At 37.2% G+C, this 9,105-nt stretch overlaps 1 non-coding gene across 1 annotated transcript; it reads right to left on the bottom strand.

The window, feature by feature from the left end:
- Positions 1–7,950: 7,950 nt before the first annotated feature.
- LOC127117006 (small nucleolar RNA R71) lies at positions 7,951–8,057 on the bottom strand. The gene has a single exon (XR_007801770.1). It is a non-coding gene; the product is annotated as a small nucleolar RNA R71 (small nucleolar RNA).
- Between the last annotated feature and the right edge of the window lie 1,048 nt (positions 8,058–9,105).

Below are 9,105 nucleotides of genomic sequence, written 5' to 3'. Positions count from 1 at the left end.
CATACTAAGCTCTAGGAGCTTGTTTTAAACCGTATAATGATTTCTTAAGTTTAAAAACATGTTCTGGATAACTTGATTTTTCAAAACCTGGAGGTTGATTGACATACACTTCTTATGATATATAGTCATTAAGAAATGCACTCTTGACATCCATTTGATATAGTTTGATTGAATGATTTACAACAAATGAAACAAGTAAGAGAATAGATTCTAACCTGGAGACTGGGGCAAAGGTTTCGTTGTAGTCAATGCCTTCTTGTTGATTGTACCCTTATGCCACCAGTCGAGCTTTATTTCTGACAACTTCGCCTTTTTCATTTAGTTTGTTTCTGAACACCCATCTGGTTCCAATAATGTGAGTGCCTTTAGGCTTTGGAACAAGATCCCAGACGTCATTCTTTGAGAATTGATTTAGCTCTTCTTGCATAGCTAGAACCCAGTCATCGTCTTGAAGTGCCTCATCACAGGAAGTAGGCTCAAACAGAGATACTAGTCCTATAGGAATTTCTTCAGGAACCTTGAATGTTGACCTAGTTTGGATAAGTTCATCTTTGTTTCCCAGAATCAAATCTTCAGAGATGTTAGGGCAACTTCTTGATTTTTTCTGGATAGCTGAGGCTTTAGTTGTATCTGGATTTTGTTTATCAGATGCTTGTGGTGCTTTGGTCTTTTCGTCATAACTTGCAAGAGTAATCTCCAAATCTACAAGTTTCTCAACTAGCTTTGACTTTTCAAGGTCAAACTTATCATCAAATCTAACATGAATTGATTCTTCCATAATTTTGGTTTTTGTATTGTATAATCTGTAGCCTTTAGAGCGTTTTGAGTATCCTAACATAATACTTTTTTGTGCTTTTGAATCAAACTTGTTCAGATGTTCTTTAGTATTCAGAATAAAGCAAGAGCATCCAAAAGGATGAAAATAAGAAATGTTGGGTTTTCTTCCCTTACAAAGTTCATAGAGAGTCTTCTCTAGAATAGGTCTTATAGAGATTCTATTCTAAATATAACACGTTGTATTTACAGCTTCAACCCAAAAGTGCTTAGCCACATTTGTTTTATTGGTCATGGTTTTGGCCATCTCTTGGAGTGTCCTATTCTTCCTTTCTACAACTCCATTTTGTTGTGGAGTTCTAGGACAGGAGAAATCATGGGATATTCCATTAGAATCAAATAGTTCCTCAAAAAATTTATTTTCAAATTCTCCACCATGATCACTTCTGACTCTGATGATTTAGAGTCAAATTCGTTTTGCACTTTGGAGCAGAAACTAGTGAATACAGAGTGAGACTCACTCTTGTGCTTTAGGAATTTCACCCATGTCCAGCGGCTATAATCATCAACAATGACTAGTCCATACTTCTTTCCATTGACTGATGTTGTTTTCACAGGACCAAATAAGTCAATGTGGAGAAGTTCCAGAGGCTTAGAGGTGGAAACAATATTTTTATTTTTAAAAGATGTTTTGGAAAAATTTCCTTTCTGACATGCTTAACACAGAGCATCTGAAGAAAACTTCAGCTTGGGTAGACCTCTGACTAACTCGAGTTTATTTAGCTGAGATAGTTTTCTCATGCTAATGTGGCCCAAGCGTCTATGCCATACCCATTGCTCTTCATGAACAGACATCAGACATTTTACATTTTGTTCTTTTAAGTCTAAAAGATTTATTTTATAAATATTGTTTTTCCTCTTGCTAGTGAATAGGACCGTTCCATTGTTCTGATTAATTGCTTTACATGTTTTTGATTGAAGATTACATCATAGCCGTTATCACTTAATTGACTTATTGATGACAGGTTATGCATTAATCCTTCTACATAGAGAACGTCAGATATAGATGGAAGAGTTCCATTACCAATAGTTCCGGAGCCTCTGATCCTTCCTTTCTGATTTCCTCTGAAACCTACGAAGCCAACATATTTAAGTTCTAGGCTTGGAACATATACTTTCTTCCCGTCATGTGTCGCGAGCATCCAGAGTCCAGGTACCATGACTGGTGTCTTAACTCTGCTGCATAAGATATCTCTTCAGATTTAGATTCTCCATCTGGTGTATTTCTGGAGGTGGTAGCTATGAGTGCAACATTTGCTTGTTCTTCAGAGTCTGATTCTAAGGATTCAGATCCACTGTCGTCCCAGGTGGCCATCAGTCCCAGGATTCTAGAGCTTTCTTTCTTCAACTTGGGACATTCGTTTCTGTAATGACTTGTTTCCTTACATTCATAACATGTTATATCTTTGTTAGATTTACCTTTGGAAGTTGATTCTGATCGATCTCCCTTGGGTCTTGGTCTTCTGAAGTTATTATTCCTTTTTCTCTAGAGTTGTTTTACTCTTCTGGTTAAAAGGGATAATTTTTCTTCATCGTCAGAGTCTTCCTTTTTAGAGTCATCAATGTCTTCTTCTTCAGCCTGGAAGGCTTTGTTTCTATCTGGTTTACGTCTTTCGGATATGGACTTTAGTGCTACAAATTTGATCTTCTTTTGAGGTTCATCTTCCTCCAGTTCTATCTCATGGCTTCTGAGTGAGCTGACGAGTTCCTCAAGACTGATACTGTTCAGATCTTTTGATAACTTTAAAGTTGTAACCATGGGTCTCCATTTATTTGGCAAGCTTCTAACAATCTTTTTGACATGATCCGCAGTTGTATATCCTTTATCTAGCACTTTGAGTCCTACAATTAAAGTTTGAAATCTAGAAAACATCACCTCTACAGCTTCATCGTCCTCTATTTTGAAGGTTTCATATTTCTGAATTAGAGCCAGAGCCTTTGTTTCTTTGACTTGAGAATTTCCTTCGTGAGTCATCCTCAGGGAGTCAAGTATTTATTTAGCTGTTCCCCTGTTGGTGATATTTTCATATTCATTGTAGGAAATAGCATTGAGTAGTATGGTTCTGGCTTTGTGATGGTTCTTGAATTCACGCTTCTGATCATCTGTCATTTTGCTTCGGGGAATAGCAACTCCAGCATCTGTCACAGGTGGTGTGTAGCCAATTGTGACAATATCCCAGAGATCAGCGTCGTAGCCCAGAAAGAAACTTTCAATTTTGTCTTTCCAATAATCAAAATTTTCTCCATCAAAGGTTGGAGGTTTAGCATTGTAACCATCTCTTTCATTGGTTTTGGCCATAGTTTTTTTCTCACGATGGATCTCTCTACACTGTTAAGTGTTTGATTAGAAAATCAATAACACAGTCGTAGCTCTGATACCAACATAAGGTTGAGAAAAACAAGAAAAGGGGTTTGAATTGTTTTTGGAAATAAAAACTTTTTCAGAAATTAAAACACACAGAATTTTATACTGGTTCACTTGAAATTCAAAGCTACTCCGGTCCACCCGGCCAAGGTGATTTCGCCTTCAAAAAGGACTTAATCCACTAATCTTGAGAGATTACACAACCAATCGTCTAAGAGAATAATCTCTTAGCCCTCTCAAGTATTCAGACTGCACAGAGTCACTTAAGGAAATAGTTTAAGCAAAAGTAAATTGTAATGTAAAGTGCTTCTAACAACAAGCAAGTATTATAGAAAATATGAGAGCAATAGTTTTTCACGTAAGAGCAGCAGCTCGTGAAAAAGAGAGAGAATGAATTATATTTCTGTGTGTCTCAGGTGCATTCTCTAGAGAAGTAATCCGTCCTTTATATAGTCGTTGTGAGGGACCGTTGGAGTGATGACAGAATCTTGGTCATTGAAGAATAATTAATGTCATTACTTCTATTGTTTCTTTCTAAAACCATTTTGTCTGCCTCATTATTTCTTTCTTTAAATACTTTCTTTCCATAATGAGATTCTTTTTGGTTACGCGTTCTGGACTGGTGAGTCTGCATCAGAGTCTTGATATACCAGAGTTTGTCTTCAAAGGATGATTATGCCTGACTTCATCAGAGCTTCTCAGTGCTCTAGACTTCTTAAGTATCAGAGTCTGAATCCAGTAGTCTCTTGTTGGAGCTTCTGACTTCTTACTGTTGCGCTGGTATCTTCTTTGATCAGAATCAGAACCTTCTGGACGTATTCCTTTCTAAGTGGCATCTAATCATCTAATACTTTATATCTGATGTATGGTCAAAATCCTGCGTAAATGTTCAGAGTCCTGCACACTAAGAAAAAATCTCGTTAGAGTACCATTTTTGGTTTCATACTTTGTTATCATCAAAGTCTTAGAGATATATTATAGAACCAACTTTGTTCTTACAACAAGAATTCACACGATTCAGAATTAGAGAAATCAAGGTTTTGGGAAAAACGAGATTTTTCATGAGCGGAAGCAATTGAAGATCAAAGTTCATCTGAGTACTTGTAATGTCTCCACTTTATATTTTGATTTGCTTGAATATTATGAGTAGCTAAATCCCTCAATGCTAGGGAATGTCCCTGATACGAATCTGTAATGACTTTGAGTTTATGCTTGCAATGACAATATTGTTTTTCATGATTACTTAAACTTGTGATGTGCTTAATTCTTTCTGTTTCGGAACAATTGAGATTGTTATATGATTATCAATTAGGTTGGACAACCTTTGATAATTCTTTCATGAGATTATTCTACAGTAGATATTACTTAGGACTGGGGATACCCTGTAGGAACCAAATTGTTCTCGATATACTAGGGCTTAATTTCATCGGTAATTTTCTATGGACAAGGAAAAATCACACACATTCCCTAGCATATTACTCTATCTTGAAAACCCTTTTTCAAAATTATTTATTTTATTTGCAATTATTTTTATACATTTGAATCAAAAAAATCCAACACAAGTTTTTGTTTAATTGAACACAATTATAACTCAATATTTACGAGCAATCTTTGAGATCGACATTCGGGGAACTTTCCTCGTTATTACTATAAAGACAAAATAGTACACTTGCTATTTTTTTGATCAGTTAGAGTTCAGTTTGAACAACTGCTAGTTAGCTGTGAGTCGAACTGTTGTTGTTGTTGTGATATTGCAGGTCTAAGATTGATTTGCTATGGCATGGCAAGTGGACGCATGTAGGTGCAATGACATGGTGGTGGCTGCCAATAGCCCAACATCTTTTTTTCTTCTTTTCAAATTGTAATGTATTATGATGCTTATGTATTGATAATGTTATGTAACATGCTTCATGTAATGTAACCATGCTTAAACACTGAAGTCAACATCATGGCCATCCACACTCTCATGCAATTCTATGATCCTCCAATGAGATGTTTCACTTTCCAAGACTATCAGTTGGCTCCTACTCTGGAGGAGTATTATTATATCATGGGGGTTGAGATTAAAGATAAATTTCCCTTCATTAACACAAAGGAGATTCCCAAATTTCACCATATAGATGAAGCACTCCACTTGGAGAAGAAGAAAGTGAAGCTTAACCTCAAACTCAAGGGTGGTGTTCATGGCTTTACCCTAAAGTTTCTAATGGACAAAGCCATTGCTTTTGCTGATGCTGGGAGCTAGAATGCTTTCAATTCTATTCTTGATCTACTTATATATGGGATAATGTTGTTTCCTAACATTGAAGACTTTGTGGACTTGGCTTCTATTCGTATCTTCATGTATGGGAATCATGTTCCTACTTTGTTGGTACCTATTATTCCATTCATTTAAGGAATCAGAAGAAGAAAGGAACTATTGTGTGTTGCACAAATGGTTCATGTCTCACTTACCCAACATGGGTCCTTTTGTTGAGAACAAAGGAAATCTCAAATGGTCCCTTAGGATCATGTCCTTAATTGTTGATGATATCTTATGGTACTCTCAAAACTATGATGATTTCAAGATCATCCTTAACTGTGGTAGCTTCCCTAATGTACCCCCTCCTCATACGTACATGATAACACTGAATCACACCGCGTATTTGACTCGAATTGCACATGTTTATTAGGTCTTTTTTATCATTTTGCTTGTGTTATGCTTTCTTTTATGTTGTTTTCAGGTATTTAGCTCTTTCAGGACCTTTTTAGAAGAAACGAAGCAAAAAGACCAAAAAATTGGGGTTTTCGGCAAATATTGTACTCGTGGCATTCTGCATAGCGGCCGCTATAGGAGAAGCCATGATACATCAGCCCTCAACCAGGAGGAAACTGCCACGATCCCATGAACTTCCCCATTTACTCACATGGCGGGCGCCATGGAGGGATGGCGGGCGCCACCTTTAAATTCCACGTTCCCACTAAAGAGCAGTTGAAGGGCATCCTGGTTTTTGCATGCTGTTGAGTTCCTCTATAAATAGGTCGTTCTAGTTCACTTCCAAATCATCCAACTTAGTTTACAACACTAAGATTATAATATCATCTGTAAAAGCGGTAATCCGTCACATCGAGGGGTTATCGCACCTTAGTGTAATTGAGTTAGAGCACTTTGATTTTACCGTCATCTTTATTTTCAAAGTCAAAGGTTCATTTATTTCCTTGTACCAGATTTAAAGCCTCCGTTTGGAGCAGGTTCTAATTTAATCGCTTTTTTATTTTACTTGCCATGCCTTACTTTATTTAATTCCTTGTCATGCTTTACTTTATTTAATTTTCTGCCATTATCTTTACTTTATTTAATTTTCTCGCCATTATCTTTATTGCTCGTTTAAATTGTTTTACACGTTTTACTTGTTCTTCACGCCTTACATTCTAAAATTCTTTTCATCATGTTCAATATCGTTGTATTTGTTTGTATTACCATGTCTGGCTAAATCTTTCAAAGGTTAGAATGTAAGGATCGCGGTTAAAGAGATGTTTCACATATTGCATCTGTAGAAATGCTTTAGGGGCTGTTTTGATTTTTAATTCGAGTTTTCTGAAATAAATTTGGTTATTTTTAACTACTCAAGGAGTGCGAAATCACCCTGGCTTAGTTAACTAGGAATTTTTATCACTTTAAGGAAAAACGATTTTTGAAACTGTTTTCGGGCGCGTTGATAGATTTAAAATCAGGACACTTCTTAGGTAAACTTTCCGAATCAAAATCACTTTTCAACTAAGCTTACGAGTCTTATTTCTTAAAAATAGGTCTACTACTTTAGCGTTCTGCGCACCTTTTATAAGTGACAATAAAAGGCCTTAATTTAAGGGTAAACTCGGTTCTGAATATGCGAAAGCGACAGTTCCTGTTAAATGGATTCTTTTCAAGAGTAGAAAATATTACCCCATAAGTAGTTCTATTTAGACAATCGAAGCACCGTTTAACTGACATGAAATACATTCAAGCCTATCTTTATCTGCATTGTATTTATCATTTTCTTTATTTACTGTTATTTTGGGACATCAATATCTCATTTGTACCGCCTTAGATAAACATCGTAACAATAGTAATTGATAGATTGACGATTTGGTCTCTGTGGGATCGATAATCTTTTATATTATTCTGACGGGATTCGTGCACTTGCGAATAGAGCGATCAAGGTTTTGGCGCCATTGCCGAAGATCAACTTCATCAAATTTCGTACCCTGTTGTTACACCGTCTAGACTAAGGAATTATTAGCCGGTAAATGCGAAGAACCCGTAGTACCAGAAATTTAGTAGATCCATTAGCGGAACCCGAATGTTACACTCGTACACGCCTCTTGCTCGTCCGAATTAAGAAAGCTATGGCTGAGAATTGCGACCGAAGACCTCTTAAAGAATTTACCCAACCCTTTGCCGAGGAACCTAATTCTAGTATAGTAAACTCCATTATTCCTGCCAACAATTTCGAACTAAAACCATCTTCACTGCAATTAGTGCAACAAAACCAATTCGTGGGTCTCGCTATTGAGAACCCAAATCAACATTTAAAAGTCTTTATCCAACTGGCCGACACCTTTAAATCCAAGGTGCTTCACCTGATGCGATTCGTTTAAGATTATTTCCTTTCTCCCTCAGAGATAGAGCACGTTCATGGTTAGATTCACTTCCAACTAACTCAATAACTACCTGGGAAGACCTTAGGAGAGTATTCCTTGCTATATATTTTCCCCCTAGTAGGACTGTTGTTCTTCAAAACCAAATAACTAGATTTACTCAAAACCAAGGAGAATCAATTTTTGAAGCTTGGGAGAGATACAAGGAGTTGTTAAGAGTCTGCCCACACCATGGCCTAGAACAATGGTTGATCATTCATACCTTCTACAATAGACTCCATTATAACACAAAGATGAGCATCAACGTTGCTGCTGGTAGCGCGTTGATGAATAAACCTTACCCTGAAGCTTGTGACCTAATTGAGGATATGGCCCAAAACCATTACCAATGGGGAACTGAATGAGCATCAGTAGAGAAAAAGGAGACCCAAGGTGAAATACATGAGATAAGTTCTATGGACATGATGCAAGCAGAAATGGACGCTTTAGCCCTTAAGGTCGAACATATTTCTACAAACTCTAACACCGCAACGGTAGTCCACACAAAGTGTGAACTTTGTGGATCTAAAGGACACGAATCGGAGGAATGTAACCTTTTGAACGACCTAAACATCGACCAAGTAAATTACGCCCAAGGTAACCCATTTTCAAACACTTAAAACCCTGGATGGAAGAATCACCCGAATTTTTCCTATAAAACCAAAACCCTATCCAAAATTTTGCACCTCAAAGACCACAAGGTTTTCAAGCCCAAAAACCAAATCAGCCTATGCAAGTTGTGTCCCAGAAGCCTAACCTTGAGAAGATCATGAAGAACTTTATATCAGGCCAGACTCAGCAAAATAAAGGATTCCTAAACCAGAACATTCACGTAAACGAACTGATAACGCAATTAGGGACTAAGGTTGATCAGATAATTACTCACAATAAGATGCTTGAAACCCAGATCTCACAGGTAGCACAAAACCAAGCCCCACAAACTACACCTGGAGGACAATTCCCTGGACAACCTCAACTCAACCCTCGAGGGCAAGCTAATGCTATCACATTACAAAGTGGGACCACTTACGAAGGGCCTTATAACCCAGCAATGAGCGAGTCCAAAGCTTTTAAAGAAAATATACCTACCAACCAAAAAGAGGAACCAGTGGGACCCGAAAAACTAACCGGCCAAGAAGGAGAAGCCAAGGATAAAACTTACAAACCACCACCCCCGTACAAACCACCAATACCATATCCGCAGAGACTTAAACAAACCAAAATCAATAACCAATACCAAAAGTTTA

Source organism: Lathyrus oleraceus, chromosome 1 (genome assembly GCF_024323335.1).
Source record: "Lathyrus oleraceus cultivar Zhongwan6 chromosome 1, CAAS_Psat_ZW6_1.0, whole genome shotgun sequence".
NCBI lineage: Eukaryota > Viridiplantae > Streptophyta > Magnoliopsida > Fabales > Fabaceae > Lathyrus > Lathyrus oleraceus.
The sequence above is the reverse complement of the archived record's forward strand: the minus strand, read 5'-3'. Positions and strand labels throughout refer to the sequence as shown.